Source organism: Linepithema humile, chromosome 2, assembly GCF_040581485.1.
Source record: "Linepithema humile isolate Giens D197 chromosome 2, Lhum_UNIL_v1.0, whole genome shotgun sequence".
Classification (NCBI taxonomy): Eukaryota; Metazoa; Arthropoda; class Insecta; order Hymenoptera; family Formicidae; genus Linepithema; species Linepithema humile.
In genome coordinates this window covers 1,980,072-2,003,659 of record NC_090129.1, presented here as the reverse complement: position 1 = coordinate 2,003,659, position 23,588 = coordinate 1,980,072, and the positions used below count along the sequence as shown (strand labels likewise).

Sequence of the window (23,588 nt, the reverse complement as noted above, 5' to 3'; positions counted from 1 at the left end):
TCCCGCTCAAACTCGCGCTATCCCGCCAAATAACGTGTGGAGTTAGATAAATGACTATAAATGAACTCGCGAACATTGCGCGGTTATCTAATACAGAAGCGATCGCTGCGATAGGATTCTTGGTGTAACTCTCCAGACATAACTCGACTATCGAACGACCACATTCTCCACCCGAGGCGGCGACACGTCGATAGTATCGGTGAAAGTACACGGCTTTACACACCGGCGAGCAACGTGGGCAGCGCGGATACCATCGTTGAAACTAATTTTGTTGGATAGCGTCGGGGGTTATCACGCAGTGTCGATGACACCCCTTGCAAGGACGGTAACAGTTTTATCGCGGGATGAAAAGACGACAAAATCCGAAGACTGAACTGGATAGAATGAAATATCGTTTCTACACCGCGAAGTTCCGCGGCTCAAGGATGCCGTAATACCGGGATATTGCTCCATTCGTATCATCGACGCTATTATTTAACTGTTCTTCACGATGGCAGGACGGAATTACGCGTAAGCGCCTCGTCGATCAAATCTCTTATTCGTTCGCTCTCGCGGATCGTTTCCGTTTAAATGGACAGGGAAATTTTCATGGCACCAATGTGGATATTATGCTCGATGGCTGTCGTAATTCTAGGATATTCCTTGCTCCGAGTAGCGTTCGTAAAAAGTATCATTTCAAAAATTGTAATATTATGAGTTTTTTTCAGTAAAATATCAGCGAAACAGTTTGCAAGTTTCAACTTTTTTTGGAATTTTAAAAACTAATTTGCTTTGACTACCGCAATACCTTTCAAAGTACTATTACAATTCAAATATAAAAGAGCAATATCTAGAAAAACTTAAATGCGACAAAAGCTGAATGAAACCATAGTCAATCGCGATGAGGTCTGAATCTCAAGCGCAGTATCTCGTCATTGGAGAAAAATAAATCGTGCTCTTTTTACAGATCTCGTATTATTCAACCATTTTAATAGGCCGTAAATGGAAGATTCAGCCGTTAAAGATATCTCGCGGTGCTTAACGATAACGCGATAACAAGGCGTGAGGGCCTTTGGAAAGTCACGAGAAACGAGAGAGCGCGGTGGAGCTGAGGCCATTGAATATGGGGCTTAATAAAAGCACGCATAAATATCGGGCGGTCTAATACCGCCGCGCCCGGCAACCAGCTGGTGGCTGATAATGAGGTCGTTATTTTACGGAATATATATGTTACATCCTCCCCTCGTGCGTCGCCCCGCGTCACATCCCGCCGTGCTTTTCTCCTTCTAAGTCGCCGTAATAACTCCCCGCCGGCAATGGAGTGCATCTCTTTTCACGCTGCGCTCCTCCTTCGCGTTCTTAATGATATATACAGCCACCTCGCTATAATTACGCTCTTGTGGGACGTTGCTGTCCTCGCACTCGTGCGAACAGAATCCGGAGAGTAAAATAATGCGCGCGTGAAAAATAGAAACATTCAAATGCAACAATTTGGAGATTGCCGGCTAAAACCCTACCTAACTACGCACATGTGCGCATATGCTCATTCAGCGAAACGACTTGTTTTCCCATAAGATATAACATAAAGCGGAGATGATAAATTTAGCCAGCATGTATTACATTGGAAAGATTTCGTTCTCGAAAGAGATTAGACTCGTTTCTAGCACAGAAGTAATCTTTGATTTCTATCGCATTTTAATTTTGTCAAAAAACTTCAAATCAATAAACTTCAGATAGAGACAAGATTATAAGTTTGATGATTTTTAAATATTTTAAACAAAAACTAATTATAAAGTAGCAAAAAAATATTTTAATATGTTTTCACGATTGTAACATGTTAACATTGTAACATGTTAACATTGTTAATATTTTAATCAGATATTATGAAATAAAGATGCTAAAAAATAAAATTGGTTTAAAGTTGCTCATTAAAAGCTATTGTAATTATATACTTATAATGCTTCCATATTTTAGATATGTTTTAATGCATTACAGCTGGAAAAGCTCGAAATACTTGAAAGTAGTAAATCTAACATTGCAAAAAATGAGTAATTAACAATAAAATCTCACTATAATGTTCAATAAGCTATGACATATTTTTTCTCGTATAAAGTCCAGTAAACTTTAATTTACGTAGAATTATAAAATATCAACGTATGAGAGAATGAACAAGAAAGAGAACAAGCGAGAGAATGAGAGAATGAGTGAAAAAAAAGAAAGAATGTCGGAACGTTTGATGTACGATTGTGCAATGTGACTGTTTTGAGTGATTGCGGTATATGTTGAAAGCGAGTACGGCGTATGATTGAAGTTTTAAAAAATAACGAGAATACGTGCGTGCGTCATTGATAATCAAGAGTGTGATACAAGGACGAGCAATTGAAAGCGAATGGACGGAGTGTTTCGAGAGTGAGTTTTAAGAAGTTTTAAGAGTGCTTCGAGAGTGAGTTTTTGAGCATTTCGAGAGACAGAGTTTATATGAGTTTGTTATAAACTAAACTGTCAACAAATTGTTATTATTCCTGTTATTCCTGACCAATCATTTATCCCACATTTATAATAATTTTTATAATAAACAAATTTATCTTACACTCAAAATTTAATCCGCGATCGTTTGACAATTGAAATATATTATTTAATTATATAACGCAAGAAATATTATAAGATAAATGCGGGCGAATCGGAACAGTCATACGAGCATTAGTGACGAATATTAATGATCGGTATTAACGAGCAAAACCGAGCTGCCACAAGGTACATCTCTTGTCGGAGTTCGACTTCCCTCTTAATGATACTTCCTTGCCCCGCGCACTAATTACGCGCTTAGAGCATAATCCCGTGCTCTTTGCGCGAGAGTACGAGAATATATATCATGCTAGGAACTCATAATACTCGGACAACGCAGTTCTGAAAGCTGATACAAGCATCCATTATGTATCAAATTTCCTTGCGTTACATTTGCAGTCAACTTCATTGTTGAAATAAACACAATTTCCTATTGCACGCTACAATCATATGATGTATTATCTTTCACTAACAGTTTGTTTTTCGTAAATATTTATATACATGCGTTAATCAATTCAAAAGCACGTAATAATATATTTCTGCTTTATTCGCAGTAGTTACATTTACAATTTGTGCAATCGAATGCGATAACCTCCTTAATCGGAACGACGCACTTACATTCTCGTCACTTAGCCAAGAGACAGAGAAGCGACCAACGCAATGCAATCCGCCGCGTAATGCGCGCCATGTAATTAACTCCTAGCACTGAATTCCGCGACGCCTGGGACATCGATCTAGATTACAATTGTCGGTGTACTAAGCTTCATTCACAGCGAGACGGCATTACGTACGACCCGACCTAATCCGTACTGATTGGCACCGAAGTAAAGCTCGTATTTACGACTGCGGCTCGCTGCTCTGTTAATCTGCCATCGAGTCGATCATAAGGAGAAATCTAATCTCGCCATTAGGCTTCGAGCAAGATCCATACAAGCTATGGAACGCCGACAGTTTCGCCGATTGCGAGTATCCGGAGTGTTCTGTGTCTGGAATATCGTGCTTAATGCGATATCGATGTCAAGCGTATAATGCGAACAGGCTTCCTTTCGTTCTTACACTCAAATTACTGGATATATTGACTATATTTCTTCAAAAGTTTTTTTTATAAATATTTTTGCACGCGGAAAATAAAATATCTCGTAACTGAAACAATGCAACGCTATATGTGCACTTTTATACTTGATAATTCTCATGACAAACGGGGTTGAGAAGTGAGAAAAAAGCGTGGTTTTGCCGTGACACGGCCGAAATACATTTTGGCGATCACGAGGTTGCCCGCTAGGCGGATTACAATACCTTTTTCCAAAGTGGCAGTGGGACACGACAGGTTTATAGGTCCATCGATCGAGCAGGCAACCGCTGCTCGGCGGCCGTAATATAGGCCGGAGATTTAGGACGTCAACCTTTACTGCCCCCGCAATGCAATATAGGGTGTAACTGAAAATACTCGGTACAAGATATAAGGATTTACTTTCATAAAAGTTGGAAACATTTAACCGGTTGATGGATAGCGAAGAGTTAGAATAAATATTTTTGTTAACTCGTCAAAAGAGTCAAGTCTCTCTATGCAACCACAAATCATTGAAACAATTTTATATAAAATTTTTATATAATCGAATTTTCCTCTCGAAGATGTTTGTCATAAATATCTTTGCATATAATAATAAATTTTATTGCAAATAATTAAATTTTAACAATGACTTGCAAGTCTCGCGTTTTCAGAACATCTGAGCGGTGTATCTGATTGTGAGCGACGCTAATCTGTACCGAACGCGCTTGACTTCCGACTATTAACAATGAATAAAGAAGCAAATCCTTCCCTCTCCCTTTCTAAACAACGCTATGCGATGTCGCGATAAAGTCACTGTGGTGAGTTTCAGGAGCTCGTGTCACCTCATTCGCTCCAACAAGCTTTGTAAGCTGATGAAAGGAAGTCACGCACCGGCACGTGACCGGATATAGTCGAGCTCGAGCGAAGTGCATTGTTAACACCGGCTCGTGCCTGTTCCGCAGCGTCCGGTCTCAAAGCAGGATGCAGACCCCGCCACCGTCCCCGGCGCGTCCCGCGTGTGTGGCTCAGATTTCATCCCCCGCACGCATGTGTGTTCGCACGCTTTCGTGTCGTGGTTATGCGGCCGCGCAAGCTCCCAGTCAAAAGGCCGTCGGGCGATCGAGCCAATAAATGTTTCGTAACTTCAAGCGCCCGATTATATTGTTCGCCACCGGACGGATTGCAATCAGATACTTCGCAGTTTGTAAATAGCGTTTGACTTTCCCTACAGTTGTCTTCAGCTGTCATTTTCTGATACGAAACGTGTTAATTTTCTCTGAATCGTGTAAATTTTCGTAAACGCGAATTTTTTGTAGGCGCATAAATGCAAGAGTGACATCGATAAATAATGCATCTGGAAGAGTTCCTTATTAAATTTAGAAATAATTTTGATTAATTAAGTTAAAAAGCTCATTGATAAAATATTGGGATGCTAATTTCACAAAACACAATTACTAAATCAGCAATATTATTAAGAATAATTAATTTTGTTGATTGCGTTTTGTGAGGTTGACATTTTAAAGTTTTATCAATAGAATTTTTAACTTTATTCATCAAAAATTACTTTTATATTTAAAGCAAGGACGTCTAGAAGTCTTCGAGATATATTAAAAATTTTAATAAAAATTTATTTTTTTAAAGATAAAATGCCAGCTTTATGGAAGTGATTCTCTGAGCAGTTACAAGCATCATGGTCTTGCTGGAGAAGTGAATAGCGCTTTTGCGCAATTCCGGGATCTCCTAATTAAAGCTTGCTTTAGAGGATATCCATATAATTCGCGACAAAATTCAAAATAAAAATCTATTCATAATTTCATGTGATAGAAAACATTTGAAGAATTTAATATATAAAATATATATCAGTGTTCTAATGTATATATGTATTCTGATTTTTAAAATATTTTCTTTGTTACACAACACACATAAAATTATATATAGAATTTTAATTCAAAATCTATTACAAATTATAAATTATTTAATGTAAGCTTATTGTTAATTCACGTCAAAGATTTAAAAATTTAAAGATTGCATTGCATTTATTTATGTTTAAATGATTTGTTTTAATTATGCATTTCTCGGATTTTCCATTGCAAATATCTCATGTGCTTTATGCAATGAATTTAAAAGTAATCAATTCCGATTACAAATACAAATTATAAGCAATATCAATATCATTGATCAAAACTTTCGAAATTTTCCATGAAAATTGATGTAAATCACGAAATATGCGACACAATTGCTGAAGGTTTTACATCATATTTATAAAAATAAATATTTTGTTTTGTAATACTTTTACCATTTCTGAGGAAACTTGTATCTAATAATTAAGCCACGCGCAAAATTAATGAGAAAATTTCCCCGAATATCACGAGCCGAGCCGAGCCGAGTTCGCGCAACAATTTGCTCGATGCAACTGTTTCCTGTCCGAAACGCTTGAAATATACGCCCAAATATACGCTTGAAAAATTTTGCCGACCAATCAACCGCAGTTGGCCATTTGCAGTGTCCACGTACAGTGTACTCGAGAAATGCCGGTCAGGGCGTTGTTCAATTTGAAAACCCATTCGAATCTATACGCTATCAGCGAGAGTGGAAGGCGACGGTGGAATGAAACTGCTGAGTTACGGTAATCGCGATAGTTGCAAGTACTGTAATCGACTGTAAGCGGAGCTTTACGATGCCGAGACTACTTAGATGAAATTGTAATAAGTACTTTTGTGCCACGAATGAAAGAAGGACTCAACTTGTAATATACAATTCATAATACATTCTCCTTTTTCAGCAAAAATTTTGACCAAGGAAATCTTAATCAATATAAACACAGCAATATATTGTATTATACATTAATTTCTGAAAGCCGACTATTAAGTGTAGGATTATATGATGATGGAAATTGGCGATGACATCGCGTTTAGGGCAAAGGCACAAAGCTAGTCTATGCGCAATCCTGTCGTAAAGCTAATGGCCTATCTGGGTCGGTTACCCGCATTGACGCATCCGAAAACATTAAATCCGATAGACAGGTATACGCGACAATACATCTGTGTCGTATGTATGAAAGTCTCCCGCTCTATATAAACGTCAAAATAATTCTGGGCAGGCAGGTATTAAATTTCACACAAATATCTAATATTCATTGCAGCAGTTGGTCGAAATATTTTTGAGCACAAGCAACGCGAAAAGACAGTGAAATACGAGCCGTGTGGCCAAGTCACTGAATCGCAGGATCCGGCGATTTATTGCACGCAACCACTCAGCAGTAATAATAGTATACATATTCAAATAATGAATTCCACTCACGTTAAGTTATCCACAGTCTGCTTCACTCGCTACAGACGCCGTATTTGATTCCACCTCAGTAGCTCTGCATCATCTCAGTAATCTTTCGAATCAATGAATATCGAAAACCTTCTTGATGCCGACGGAAACTGACTTATTGTCAATTACGAACAAAAATCATCTGCTGTACGCTTTATTTTCGACGATCACGAATACACGTCGCGAAATTGATACACAATACGCGGAACGCACTTCACGCGACCGTTATTGTTTAGTTTGGCGGCGCTGGATACACACAATTGGAGCGAGCGAGACAAACGGATGCTTGGCGGGAAGATGAGACAAACGATGTTTACCAGATTGAATTCCGCTCAATTTTCAACATTTTCAATAAAAAGTACATTGCGCTTCGATCCAGAGCGAACATAGATCGTTGCTGTGTCTATGGCGTTGGAATTTGTACTTATCAAACTACCGGATCGGCGCTTTAACCTAGCGCTAATTTTCCCGAGGTCAATTGCGACGAAACGCCATTTCACGCGAATATCCACGGCAAATTATACGTTCTGATGATCGCCCGTTACTTTAATCGACACTCCCGGCGAAAATTTGCACTTATTACGCACTTTTAACGGGTAAAATATGCGGTTAATCGCGGAACGTCCGTGACTTGCAAACCGACGCGATATAATGAACAATATGGCGGCTAATAATGTCCAAAAGCCTAGAATACAGACGCGACCTTGTGTGAGAGGCGTATGTATTCTAGCGTCATGGCGGCCGGAGGGCGCGTAATATCGATATCGATAGTGACACCACTCGCGCCACCCTTTGGCCGCAATGACAATCTTCATTGTACCGCGCGTCATTCTCGATCGCAATTTAATCGATAATAATTTCGATATTATCGAAATATTTACTGCTATGCGCACCACCCTTCAGTCATCATCATACTTTTTGACATGTCGTGTCGCAAAATATAAAGCGCAAACGTTCCGCAATTAATTACGTGGTTCATTTGTTAAAAATGTATAATCAGAGTAAATTTTTGCCGGGAGTGCTGACTAAAATGAGGAGAAATTACCGGAATGTATTGTTGCCGCGAGTGTTCGCGATTAACGACGTTTCGTCGACCGCTGTGTATAGTGTGTGTATGTAAACGAGTGCAGTCTCAATAAGTACAGATTTTGATATTATAAATACGTATACTACAATACGTGCATAGATGCATGGTATATTTTTTATTAGATATAATATGTATATTGCTTTTAGCTTGTTAAAATTAAATCGACTTAGTTATTGTGTGTGTATGTGTCCATACTTGATGATTGCGTAACGGTCAAGTCATTTGTCTCGCTTTGAGTGCGCGCCATAATTATATACGAGAACGCGTCACGGCACAGAATGTGTTTTATCTAGTGTTTACATTTTGTGTACCGCAGTAAATTCGCAACGTAAACCAGTAGAAAGTGAAAGTGAAGTGTGTGTAACTGACAATAAGAGTGAATTTTTGGTATTCATCGATTCCTCGATAGAGCTGATGCAGAGCAGTCTAACAAGCGAAATTTGCAGTAGATAAAACAAACTTCAATACCCTAGCTGGTGAGTATAATTATGTGCATATTTGTTCATCATTTAAATACGTATGTATATATAATTGTAGTATAACATTTACAATTATCATTATTCATATTTATTAGGATCAATTAAAGTATTCATTAAGATATTTGAAAATAATTCTTAAAACATTTATTAAGTGTTTATTTAAATTTTTAAATAATTATTTTTCAGATACACAGTTATGTCTTAATAAAAGTGGAAATAATTAAATATAATGATATGTGAAAATAAGCTATAAAATGTATGTTGATAGATAAAATAATTCGTAATAACTGAAATATATATTAATTTTTTCAGATTTAGCTGAAAACATTTAGGGTACAACGATCGGTGAGTGAATTCTTGTATTACACTTATTGTACATACATAATTGTACAAAATACTTATCCACTATTTTTTCATCAATATCTACTACATAATTGTTGAGATCACACTTTGACACTTTGATTTTATATTCTTGTCTGCAATTTGCATTCTTGCAAATAAATAATAAGATATAAAATTATTTTCTACTATAATAGTGGAAGATTCCAAATTTTGCAAAAGTTATATAAGCAATTTATTAATTTAAATCATAAAATGACAAAGTTTTAATAAAATATTATAAATATATATAAAAAAGAGAATTTTATAATTTTATTATTTATAAAACTTAATTTAAAAACTAAAATTTTAAAAATATAAAATTGGACATTACCATGTCAATATTATTTTATGATATATATAAATATACTGTTTGTTTTATTTTCTTAATAAAATTTAATTGTTAAACATTTTTGCAAAAAAAGCAAATTGTTAAAATACAATGGTCTCGAATCCGCACTTTGTTGAGGCAACAACAAGTAGTTATTGATACAATTATTTACATAGCAATGAATGTAATCCTTTTTATAACTCATGGTTTACCAAATGGTTCTCTCTGTCGTTGAATATTGCAAAAGTCGAGTTTTTAAATACAATGTTTCACGAAAAGAGCTCAATCTGTATAGTGATTAAAAACATATCAGTACATTATATCTTTTATTATTGCAAAGCCATTATAATCTTTATATTTAATCGAACAATCTCTAGTTATTGTTCATTTTATAACTCATAATTGCAGCACAAAATGCGTTTTATCTCGTGTTTGTGTTTGCGTTTCATGTACGCGCGGCGTAATAAATTTGCGATGTAAATCTGTGATTTTTTTAAAAGAAGTGTACAGCTTTTATTCAGTAGTGCGCGTAATTAAATACTGGTTTTCAGTATTCTTTGACGTAACTGATACAGAGCAGTTAAAGGCAAAATAGCAGGTAAAACAAACTGCAATATCTAGTTGGTAAGTACAATTATTTGTTCATTATTCAAATGTATATTTAATTGTGATTATCATTAATTCATTACAAGCGCAAAAATATTTATTATATGCGCGCAGGAAAGAAATTTCTAAAAGGATCTAACTCAGATATTAGCAATGTTTGCGACGAGTTGTGACGATAATGTATTTGAATGAAACATATTTCGCAGTAAAACAGAATACGGTTGTTAATTTTATAAATAATAAACACGAATATATTGATAAATATTTTCCAATATTTATATTTCATTACTTCGTTTATATCAATATTGCACATCTCATATTGTGATAAAATATTTTTTATCCAAAAAAAATTCAATTTTAATTTGGAAACATCGATGCAATTTAATTAAATATTACATCAACTTGAAAAAAAGTTGATCAATTTGATATTGAAGTTTACCGTGTGTGTGTGTGTGCCTTCAAAAAGTCTTATCTAATTATAAGGCACGCTGCTCTCATCGCCGAACGACAATCAAAGCAAGCGTGGTTTCAATCACGAAATTCTGCAGAAATTGTGGCTGAAGTCCACCGGACGTTGGATAACGAGATTGGCCGGTCGTGAGCGCGTTCACAGTTTGGAACAGCGGTTAGCATCAACGGCACGGACTTCAAAGCGGAACAAATCCCTTGAAAGTTCCTACAGAAACCTACTGAACTGCGGCGTAGTTATGCACACGAGAACACGAGACGATTCCCAAGACCCGCCGTTTGCATGCACGTCGCTAATAATGAAACAAACCGATCATCAATGCGATGAACGCGTAGGATGGCCTATTCTTTCGAATACGTTTTTGAAACGTCACATTTAAACAATATATTTATTATATTTTTATTATATTTTCTAAGCGCATTTCTTTTCTGACTGAATTTCTTCATCGTGTTTCGGTTAAAAAAAAAAAGAAAAGGAAGATTAATTCGCTCTCTACCTCGCGAAACGTTAATATGCACGAAACGTATAAACGTGTATTATTATTCCTTTAATTATGCAACGACGAGTCGTAGCAATTAGAGCGTGCGATCGAGCGGAGATGAAATCCGAAATCCGGGGAATTAATTTCGCGCGAGGCTTAAATTCCGTAACCATAATTAGAGATCTAGGCCCGATTGGGGAAAGCTCATCAATTACGACGACACACGTAAATATTCTCGCATTTCATGAAATTTGCCCTCAATTTGCGCACAAGCGATATTGCATCCGTTGCATAGATTTGACCTGAATTCGAAATATCTTTTATTCAGCGATTGATTTTCAATAGGATGTCACGGCCGTTTTTTCGTTATAATTGATCACCAGTGTGAAACGTCCCGTTATTGAGTTTCTCAGGTTACCGGGGTTGGAGTATATTACATAAATTTCATGAAACTAACATACCTGTCCCTCTTAAGTCGCGAGTAATGCATGCTTGAACACAAAGTGGAGTTAATTTCATCAGATTACGTAAAATTATGCTACGATAAGTAGCGCTATAACAAGGGCTCTTTCCGTTAGAACGTTAGAACTAATTCGAGAACGCATAGTGAATTATGTGCAAATTATGTAATTACACAATCAATTGCAAAATTTCGAAAATTACAAACTTCTGAGAGCACGATGGTTCTCAACTTGTTAGAAATGTTATCGTGAAGAGTACACATTTGTAATTAAATGATAGATTATAGCATAGCTAAATTGCGGGACACCCTTGGGTAAAGATACCGTACCGATAACAAGTTGCGCTCAGGGTAGATTATTAAAGTAATTTTGCAAATAACTTAAGCAAACAAGCGTCAGCACTAAGGGACTATGCTTGAAGTTTATGTTAGAGGTGTAGGCCCTTGAGCTGGCGGTTATCGATCTGTGGATACGAGGTGGATTAAGGTGTACCATAGTGGGTAATTAGTTCAGTCGGGTCGTCAGCCCGCGGTTTCAGGCGGCTTAAACGCGTAGTAGCCGCTTGCGCGCGTTTTGCTCGAGACACGCCCTCTCGTCGGGTCATCAATCAGTAGGTAACTAAACGCGATATAACCCCGCTTTTGACCCATAATGGAGAAGATGTCTCCTTGTGCATTCCCAGCTACGCTGAAACGCTATGCGTTTACGAGGACGTGATCCTCTCACGTCATCCTTCCCTTCGGCGTGATGATCCAATATCATGTAATACGAATTAGCGTAACGACCTACATACATCTAATCATCTTGTCTCTCGCTGTGCTATTTTTTCGACAGCGACTTTTAATGTTTTTAAAGCACGGACAATTATAGACCGAAGAATTTTCAATCCTAAAAGTACCAATTCCGATGTAGAAATTTAGCACAGAAATATGTATTTCGTAGAAAAGTTAGCGGTGTGGCGGAGACGCGCTGTAGCATTATCACTGCTATCCGTATCATGAACAGGCATAAATCATGCGGAGCAATGAGGCAAATTCCAGTACGAACCGACTCGAAACTTTCAGCGTCTCCGACTAAACGCTTGAATTTCGAAGGATGATTTCTTTTGTTGCGCAAGTTGCTCCACGAGGAGAAGCACTATCCAAGTTCTCTCGTCACAGTCGAATACTCCGACTAGATGCGTGTACTCATTCGGGAAGAAGTCCTCGAGATACGCTCGGGGGTAGTCGGTGTAAAACATCGTCGGGAAACTACACTCCCGCATAGAGTAAGGAAACTGTTGACATCTCCACTAGAGAAAGTTCTTCAGCCAATCTCGCTCGCTCTCTCTCTCTCTCGCTCTTTCTCTCTCTCTCTCTCTCTCTCTCTCTCTCTTTCTCTCTCCCTTCTAATAGTAATATATTTCTTAAATGACGAAGAAAGAGAAAGAGAGAGAGAGAGTAATAACATTCTACTTCTTAAAAATATCAGCATAAATAATATAACTTAATTAATTTGTTTCGTGATTAACAAGAAGGGAAAAATAATAAAACTGTTCGTTAGTTTGGTATCAATATGTTATTTCAAAATTTCAGAATCTTTCAATTTCATTTAAACTCAAATCATCTGCTTTCACTGTATTTGTTATCGGGACCTAACGCTCGAAATTTGTCCGAGGAGAGGATCACTTCGAGCGTGTTCCGAGTTAGCTACCGAGCGAAGTTTCCAAAATGGTCGGTGAACTTGGTGTAACGTCTTTACGGGATTAATGCGGCAGCGGCGTAACGCGTGTCATTGTTAAGCTATTCCGCACGAACTAGCTAACTCGAGGAGCAGCTAATCAGATTGAAATTCAACCGGAGATAATATTGTATAGTTTCGGAGTTAGTTCCAATTTGGCCTTTCAATAGAGCTCGTCGAGCGCGAAGCGTCCTTTCGCAACTTGCAAAACCGGCTGTACCAAGTTATACGATATTTTTCACCTGTGTAAACAGACGCGACGAAAAATATTCACTCACAATGACAGCTGGTCGTAACGTGAATGCAAATGGTATTATCATTACAAACAGATAAATATTCCCTGAGCGCGTAATAGATTTATTAGCGTCGTCGTCGAAGCGATTCGTAATTACGATTCGTGGCAGTAATTTTGCCGCGAGGTAGCGACAACTTCCGAAGTGAGAAGGGGAGACAATCTCGTGCGCTATGTAATCGTCGGCGCAAAACGTTCCGTTCCGCATCGAGTCCCGGGTTAGACGAAGTTCTCCCGTGCCTTCCATTTTCCAACAACATCCGGATAACGGCGAGTATTCTCGATATCCGCGACAAGCGCAATTTGCTCGTTTAACTCGTCATCTGAATCTATATAGCATTCGGCGCCGATCGATTGTTCCCTCCTGTTGATTATTCAGGCGCTTGGAATGCGTTAGTTCGCTTGAAAGTCATTATCGATCCATGAATCTTTCACTTAACGGCGAATGGAATACGCTGCGAAGCGTGTGGCGATACGCGCATCAATTATCGCGTGATCAAAAGTTACGCGCCAATCGCATGCCATTTTCTGCCGTCAATTTTGCTGTTGCGCAGTGAATAATTATTAATTAGCAATACACAAAAATAAAATGAGCATCGTTTGAATCCAATTGTGAACTCTACCGTAAATATATTGTATATCGCGGTAAATTTAGATTTTTATTTTTCTTTAATAAAAATTGTTTTTCAACATAAAATCTTAGATAAATAGATAGACAAAGATATGATAGATTTCAGTTGCAATCAATAGGTGCACCAATTATGAGACGTACATATCGGTTCGCTTCGTTTCATTTTATGACAAGCGCCAAGTAGACCGTGTCAATATTAAGCGCGTCGCTGACGGATTTAGCGTCTTACGTCGTCAGCGCTAATGCATCACAAGTGCAACCTGTCGATAGGCGAAATTACACCCGGGATCGTCGCGGACTAATTTACGACGATCTGATAGCGGCGTTGTGTGTATCGGCAAATGCGGGTTTACCGGATCGAACGATAAACGATATCCGAAATTACGGACATCGCAAATCAAATTGCACCGCCACGCATATTTTTGTGTTCGTATTTTTTACTTCATTCACACATAAATTCATGAGACACAACGTCAATAAACAATTTATGCCGCCATTGCGTTCGACACAGGATGCGCGATGCTGCGCTATATCGCTATATCCACGATATGTAAATAGCGTGTCAAACATTATTTATTTTTTCCCAAACGAGCCGTTTTCAACGCGAGCAAGTGTACGAGTGAGCGACTACGTGTTTATATGTTCGCCGTAATGTATTTCCTTTTTTTGCGACGCAACGTGATTTATTTAATAATTACGTTAATTAAAAGTCAGGAGCGTAGACCAAGGCAATCGATCGTACGCTCGCAATAGCTCGTTTGCAGCTCAGTGAACTCATGGATTAAAAAATTTTCCAGTGCAAAGAGAAAAAATTCGAGTTTACTCTGCACGCGGTTAACGTCGAACTTTTATTTAACGAATCCGCCAAAATCAATGATAAAGGTATAAGCCGTATTTTTGCTTAATTTGTGTTCTTCGAGAACGATCAAGTCAGCTTCGCTGGCAGATCTCATTTCGCATAATTGTTTCGACGAACAATGAGAAATATTCCGGGTCATTTATTTATCAGGGCTTTGTACGGAAGTTTCTATGCTCGATAGTTTAAAATGGTTAACTGGAGCACTCAGACGATGAGCTAATCGCAACGATTTCGAACTCAGACAATAATCCACATCGATGGGCACATTTCGCAAAATGAAACTTTCACGAGGAATGCGACGTGGGGTTAACCGCTCTTTCCCTCGAGAGAGGCAAAGTTTCCAGGCTAGATCGGACGCCTTAATAGAGCGGAAAATCTTGTCGGTCTGTCAGAGTGTAACTTTAATTCGATCACATTTGACGATGAATTTAAGAACTGTTTGAATGAAATATCGGATTGTTAAATGAAAGAAAGTTTTATAGAAATTATATATATATAATATGCAATAGTACATTCAAATTTGATTAGTAAGAGATAAAAGCAAATTTAATGCAAATTTATTTGCAGTCACATGTGAAATACCAAATTAAATATAGATTTAATTGGGATAGATGCTTAATTAAAATTTGATTACAACAAATACGTGTCTGAAATATTCAATTTAAGATGTATGTTTAGCTGTACACATATTTAATTAATATTTTATTAAAATGCATACTATCAAATTGAATTTAATTTGAATTACTGTTCAAACTGAGCATATAAATGTGCTAATTAAACTTGCATCCTCGAAAACGTGCCAACAAATTTTTTTTGTTTATAGCAAATTGCATACTTTTATTTAATTACAATTATTAAATAACGTTTAGTATTATCAGCACAGATTGTAGTAAAAAATTTTCAATTAGCCCCTATTATAGCGTTATTTTTGTCTAATTATAATAATGCAATATATATGATCGAAATATTCTGAAACACATTTGATGGCAATATGGAAATGTATCTACATTTAGTTTATGTGTGGACACTCGAACAATTAATTCGCGTTTATGTCCAGCTCTATGTAACGATGTAATGTTAAATAATGCTATTCCATTCTCGCATAGCCGGCTGTCCTTCAACGGCAATTTCTCAACACCGGCCATTGTTATGGGATAAAAGTTTTAACGACCAATGGGTGGAAATGAGAGAAGCGAGAAAATTAAAGCCCGGCATTCCAACACAAAGCGATTTTCACGATAAACTGCCGGTATTTGTGACATGTTCCGCTATAATTCCCGGCGATCGGCGTCAAAAGTTGGGGAAAATTCTGCGTTAAAAGCGTGGAAAACCGACGGCATTAATTTAACCGAATTACACGGCTAATTGCGATACTTGGTATATGGACAACATATAAGAGGATACAAGTTATAATATATAGTATTTTGCCGACTTATACTTAATGTTCATGAACGTTGAACCTTTCTGTCAAATTTAATTCATCCCTAATTATAATTTAAACAATAATACGTTATTAAAACACTTATTGAAACACTTTCTACGCCAAGTGTCCATTGCATTTGAATATTTTCAAAACCTGTTGTTTTCACGTTAAGAGATAGCTATGTAACTTCTCAAATACGAAGTCGGGAGCTTCCGTCGACAAAAATAATCACTGGCCGCGCTTTCTATTCATCCTCTTAATTTCATCCACCGCTCCCGGTAGAAGTTCCTATTTTTACTCCGTAAACTGGATAAAACGGATTCTGTCCGCTTCGACTCGGAAGGCAACTGAGATATCGCTTTCTTTTGTGTTCAGTGCGCTGGCAAACGTGGAAAAAGACGACGGCAAGCGAAAGCAAAAAAAAAAAGAAAGGACAGAAAAAAAAAACTACGCGGGGGTGAAAACAACGCAAAGGCAACGGAGGCTGGAGATACGAGAGAAGAAGAAACGAAAAAAAAGAAGGAGGGGATTCCAGTAACGAACGAAGGTTGCTCACGGTCTAATGAATCCCTAAGGTGGAGCTCGGCAAGAAACAAAGAGAGAGAAAGAGAAAAAGAGAAAGAGAGAGAGAGAGAGAGAGAAAGAAGAGGAGAAGAGGCAGGAGAGAATGTACAAGAGGTAAAAGGTCCGAGAGGCTGGAGGTTGCGCGAGATGGAGGAGAGAGTGGAGACCGATTCCCGATAAAGCAAACTTTCTCGTAAAAACAATTTCCCTGCTACACCCCTCCGATTCTCCAGAGAGGAAAGTTTCTTTGCTCCTCCGTCTCATTTTCTTGGCTGAGAAGGAGGCCTAAGGTCCCGCGATCCGCAATTCCGATCGAATCGCAAGAGATCGACCTGGCTATCCTAATCGAATGACGATATAACCGAATTAGCTAGCGTGCAAGCGCCTTCTTTACACGGCGAAAGTATTAATCAGCGAAAGGATTGGATACAAGTGTTGCGGGATCATCCAGCCGCTCGCGGCGATGTAATCATTTAGCGCGAAGGTGGTGAGCGCAATCTGATTTACGACCACGTTTCCTGTTTGTCTTTTCCGTTCGATTTGCCGAAGAACGCCAACAATGACACGCGCCACACAGGCGCGAGGAAAATAAAATTTACGCTGGGTAAATACGCACTCTATTTTGGAGCGCCTCATCAATCTCCCTCGTTCATTCGCCGGTGATAGTTTCGGCAGTCGAGATTCAGAACCGACACGGCAAATCAAAATGAGACGAGCGTGGATCCAGCTGCTCCGCCGATTTATCGAGCGGATGATCCGATAACGCAAGATACTCGCGCCTATTTCCAAATCAGAAGTGTTCGCCTCGCGCGCGACGCGATTACCGACGGCATGGATCGAAAATAAATCCTCCTTTTCTTTCGCGAGACGTAACGAGATGCCGAGGCTCTCCCCCTCCTGGTTTCCAAAAACCGTGTAATCTGGAAGTCAATTTATATCGATCCGGAGATGGCGCAACGATGGAAAACGACGATGAAAACTAGCTAACCGGTTTTCTGCTTCACGATCCAGTTGATTTAAGATATGCCTCCCTCCATCGTCGGAAGTACCCTCTAGAATCTCCTCTCGAGTCCGCTTCCGGCGAATGTTTGTTCGATCTGATCCCCGAATAAAAGCTTCGCGGGAGCGAACTGGAAGATAAATACCGCTCTCTTTTCGTGTCGTCTTGCAAAATAGAATAATGCGGCTGCACTTCTCCGTGCTCCTCTTCTTCTCGGGCTCGCGTGTTCAAATACCTCGACTAAAACGCATTTGCTTCGGCGAGTTCTGCAAAGTAGACTCAAGAATACGATGCATTCTTGCGTGAAATCTGCGAGAACGAGAACAATATTTCTATTATCGCAGAAAGAATAAGGTATCTCAAATCTTGTCGCAATCTTGATGAAAATTTTATATTGTGATGCGTGAGTATAATTTTTTCGTTAAAATTTAATTTAATGAATTAGCATTATATTTTGCATGGAAGGATATGTCTGGATGTGAATTATTGTGTATACATTTTCCAAAAAACAACAAAATCGTGTCGGAATCGAAGGAGATATTAAATAAAAATAAACACAAAAAAGCATGGGAGGTTACGAGATGTAACAATAATATTTTATTACGTTCCCTTAGGCGTTAAACAGAACGGTAAACAGAAAATTTCACATTTGCGTAAACGTAGCCAGCTACCGGCGAATGCAAATATTTCCAAATTTTTCCAACGCGCAGCATTCGGGCAAACAACGTTTCGCAATTGAACAACATCTCGACGCGATTGTGATAAACGTTCGTTCTTTCTAATGCACGCCGAACATCGTCGATGGTGGTTGAACGCTCACGATCGCGCGGGGTATGTTTATAGTCGCGCGTGTGGGAAAATTCGAAAACGTTCGTCTATGACAACAAGGAGGTTCGCCGTCGCCGTCGACGTCACGTGAGAAATGGGGCCGCGCACGAAAAAGGGCGGATGCCGCCTTTTCTTTATGTCGCCTGCAGCTTTTCAGGACACGGTCGTAACCCTTCTCGAGTGCTTTCAAAGAGTCCGCGGGGAGACGCCTTTTTCCAGAGCGAAAGAATGCGTACTGCGTATAAAGCTCAAAAAGTTTATACGACTCGCGACGATCTTAACGTAAACTCACTGGAAAACAATTTAGGCGGAAAGATTTGCAAAAATGTATAACGTGCATAATTATATAATTTATGTTGCGTGTGTAATTTACGGATAATTAAAAATTTTTTATATTTGCTTATGCAGTTTATTCATACGAGCTTTTGCTTTAGCTTTCTCATAATTTCTATTATAGAGAATCTTTGATTAATCAAAAATTAATTTTAAGCGCGTTAATTATAATTTAAAACAATTTCAAAGCAAGTATTATTTATTAATTTTCATCAATTCGATATAATTAATTAGTTGAATAATTCATAATTATATAAATAGGTCTTTTGATAAAGTTATAAATTAAAATTAGAAATCGAACTACTGCGGCAACAAATATGACATTTCGCCATCAAAAATCTCTGTCTCTCTCTCTCTCTCGAATCCTTTTAATACGATTAAGCTTTTAATGTGACAAATTGTAAGCTAACTGATAGAGGATACAGTAACAGAGGTCAAATTTGAATAGCTTTCGCCGCCGTTTCATTACTTATTTACTCGCTTTAACCGCTCGGTGAGAATGCAAGTTTCCGTTCGGTCGGTGCTATCGCGCTGGATACAGATCGGTTAGTTACACAGCGTTCGATAATTATATCACCAAAATTCAATTCCGCGGACTCGTGCCCGTAGAGGAGCCGCAGAGAGTCCAGGGTCGGGGAGCATATAGGGCGAGTGCAATCGCATCCCTCCATGGCGCGTCAATATTGGCGTAGGAGTGGAAACGCCGCCGGATCCCCGAATTCTATTCGGCCGTCTGTCCGTATGCTGAAAGCCGCGAGAGTACACTCATACGCGCACATACACACACACACACACACACACGTTTATACAGCGAATGCAGACATACGTCTCCCACCGCCTACGCTGATAACAGAATTGATAGAACCGTATAATAATTATAACTACCACAGGCAAGCAAAACCACCGCTATTCCAATTCTCTGATCGTTATCGCTCGCGCAGAGTGGGTTGCCGAACGACACGACGTTCCCGAATACATAATTCATTCGTCGATCCCGTCGAACATCGTAAATCACGAATTATCCGTGTCGCGAAGACGACAATCGATCGCGCCGGTCCGTCGACTTTCCTACGCTCTCTTTCGGATCGGTGCGCATTGCGTGCGAAATATAATCCTTCTATAAGTCCTCTCAACGCGGGTTCACAATTTTCCACGTCGTTAAACTTTACACGCGTCGTCGCGCGTTCGTCGTCATGCGTATCAAGTTTGATGGCGTTATTATTCTTTTAAGAATAGGTATTCGACGAGAGATTGCGAAAAGATGAACCTTAATTGCAAACCTTTTCGCGTATGACAAACAAGAAATAACGCGACAACAAACGAATACGGATACGCTGAGGAGAAAAGAAAGAGCGGAGAAATTATGATGGATGGTTTAAATTTTATTTTTCTTTCTCGACATCGCGTAACTCTGTTCTCGTAAATGTATCCCATGCGAAGCGCGAAACACTCGTGTTACATTCAAACAAGTACGTTTATATGCGAGGCACGCGCCGCTTTTGTTGATCACAAATACGCGTGATCTGAAATCTCGTCGGAACAATTAATCCACTGTGCCGTCACTCTTGCCGTTGCGAATTCTTTCCCGCCGGTCGGAACAGCACGAAAAGACGGAGAAGAGGCAAACTGTCGGGCAGTAATTTCCCCGAAAACGGATAATTACGGAGCGAGGCGAAAGTCAGAGCCCATTCTCTCCGGCCACCGTGAAATTTCATTCACCTCGATTTCTCACGCGCCCCGCAACGGATAAAAGCAGCTCGCTATCTACGTGTGAAGAACAGAGAGCGAGAGAGAGAGAGAAAGAGGGAGAGAGAGAGGAGGGAGAGGAAAGGAGAAACGCTCTCTCGGTTCCGAAAGCAGCCAGCCGCGACCAGCCAGACGATGCACGCCACATCCATCAAGCGGGATGAGAACGGCGTTGTTTCGCGTACGGTGACGTGGTGCTGCGAAGGCAAGCACCATCCCCGTCGACGTTGAAGGTGATACGCTCGGATGGGAATTACGCGAGGGGCGAGAACGATGGCCTACGTGTTGTCTGCCGCGACGGACGGAAATGCACCGGCAGCGGACGACGCTCGAATGGCACGCGCGCCATTTCCGCGGCCGTTTCGCCGGGGCTCATCTAAAGCCGTGGCGCTCTCGCTTTATTGCCAGCACATTTTTGCAGACGCATCCTTCACACTTTGCAGCCGTATTCGCGTCGTTACTCCGTTCAGCCGTAAAGTAGACCGAGCAGCCGCCGCCCTTCGCTTGAAAAGTCTCGAGTCAGTAGTTAGTCGGTGCCAAACGCCGGCACCGGCGATTTGTTACACGTTATCCCGGAAATTTACGAGCTTTTTCGTGTCCACGTGATATAACAAATACAGTAGGAAGCGCTTTCGCGCCGGTTCATTTGCTTTATTTGTTGATTGTGCAAATCCTTCGGCGCGCTCCGTCTGTTTGTAAACTTTTAGCGACTTCATTAAGTAATTTTCATACGTAAACGTTACGCAGCAACATTTTTATCAATTTCAATCTTTCCAGGAGCCACTTTACAGTGCGCTCCTCATACAACGATTGTTTGTTCTGCGCGGAAATGGCAGCGAGCCAGGCAAAGCGTTTTGCAACATTTTCCGACGGCAAAGTGCGACGAGACATTTTCCGACGACGTGGAGTAGTAGGTACATTTAGGTGAGGCGCTTTTTTGTCATCTCGACTGCGCTACCTCGTTATGATGAACTGCCATATTTTTCTGTGCCCGGGCAATTATCGTTAGCGTAGTCGCATCGGTTGAATGGCGCCTTATACACGACGCAATCGTAAGTCTACTGTAATGATAATATTGAAAAGACGATTTCAATCAACCGTCGTTTAACGAGATATTTCTCCATTCTAGAGAAATCAGAAGGAAAACGCGAACAAACATAATAATAATAGCCAAACACGCGTGGTGCGCTTTGCGCGCAAAAATATCGCGCGAAACATGTCAAGCCTCGGCGGCGCATTAAAAATTAGTTTGCAAGACGGCATCCAGCGGCGTTGCGTTTTTTCGCTGGTTTATTCCTTCAACGTTGATGTCAACGCGAGCATGCCACGCTCAGCAGTAGTTCGCCAGAGTGAACTGCCATCTACTACGTGGAAGTCACTTTATTGCAGCGAAACGCGCATCCCTACTACGGTACGGTAAACGCAATTTTCCTCCGGCGCGCGCCAAATTTTTGTCCCGCCATTATTAAATTCCATTCGTCGTTGGTGAGATTCGCGTCCCGATGTTCTACGTTTCTCCGTATACGACACGCGTCCCGGTTCATTAATTATCCACACGTTTGTTCGAACGCGCGCGAAACCGCCGCCTGCGCTCTGCGCGAGTCACCGATTTGCGGCAAACGAGGAAAGTTCGATAACCGCCCGTTGAGAAACGCCGCGGATATTCCGTCGAAACGTTCTACTTTTTCCCCGATAAGTTTTCCAGCAGTGAGCCAAGGCGCTAAAGGTAGTGGACTGCGCGCAAAGTAGCACGACGAATCTCACTTTACTCTGCGCCATAACGGCTCGCCGTTCCTCTCCCTCGTACGCTGTGAAACTTCGGGCTATTCCAGCGACTTAGTTCCGCGCGACGAGGTTCGGTATCTACGCGGTATACGGCGGAGATCAAGATTTCGGATAGCGCTAAATTGAGTCCAAGTACTCTCTCACGCGGCCGTCTCTATAACGAAATCGTGACTCTTTGTTGGCGCGAAAGTTCCGCGAGCCGTTTCCGACGAAAATATAGGTGTTTGAAGATTCGTCTGGCGTGTAGCGAAACGACTCTTCGTCGATATATGCAGAGTACAGCGAAATTCGCGCGTGTACTTTACATACACACATTTATATAATTAATTGTGCGATTTATTCACGAGTTTGATACAAAAAAACATCAGCTTGTTAGTAATTACGAGATTCATTTTGTCGCAATTAATATTACAATTATCTTCTTGCAATATGATTTCATGATGTTCGATATTAACCTTTGATTCGAGCAGATAGCCTTCCGGCGATGTCGAAAATGGAAATCGGCCGCACTTCCATTAACCTCACCAACAAGGGTCTCGTAATAAACACCGTAATCCCCCATTTCCTCGGTTTGCGTGCTTCCGCCGCTCTCGCAGATCCCGCGGGATCCTTCTTGCGTAATCCACACTAAGGAAGGCGCTGCTCGCGGAGGAAAACGGCCGGCAAGAACACGGTACGATCTGGTCGGGCGCTTCCGATGTTACGAGCAAAACGCCCGGTTCGGCAATTTGTCAGAGGGTGATTAATTGGCGAGCCGCCACTGCCGACCGCTCATCCCCTCGCCGACCTACCGACGCTGGCGACGAAGGCGGTACGGTGCCGCCGCGCTGCTTGGAATTTATGCAACGAGTTCTCGTCGGTAGATACTGCGTCATCACATGACGCTTCGACTGCAGCAAAATCCACCAGACGGATGCAGTTTGCGATTCGAGTAAAAAGCGACGGTATGTTGTAGATATCTGATGTAATAATCGTATATCAAGATACAAGAGTATTCTCAAGTATTAATATTCGGTCTTCGTTCTGGCTGACGGTGTTATTAAAAAGTTTCGCGAATGAAAAAATATCGACGCACGGATAGAAAATATTATAATTGTAAAATTAAGACATTAAATAAAATTACATAAATTGGAATTACTTTTCTGGGGCACAATTTGATTTTGGCCCTAAAAAAAAAGACAGTTTGACAGTTCGGGTGAAACC

The 23,588-nt window shown here is 40.1% G+C and overlaps 1 protein-coding gene across 9 annotated transcripts in view; it reads right to left on the bottom strand.

Moving 5' to 3' along the window:
• Positions 1-23,588, bottom strand: part of dlg1 (discs large 1) — a 311,020-nt gene that overhangs the window by 178,364 nt on the left and 109,068 nt on the right. The gene's annotated exons all lie outside the window — the stretch shown is intronic.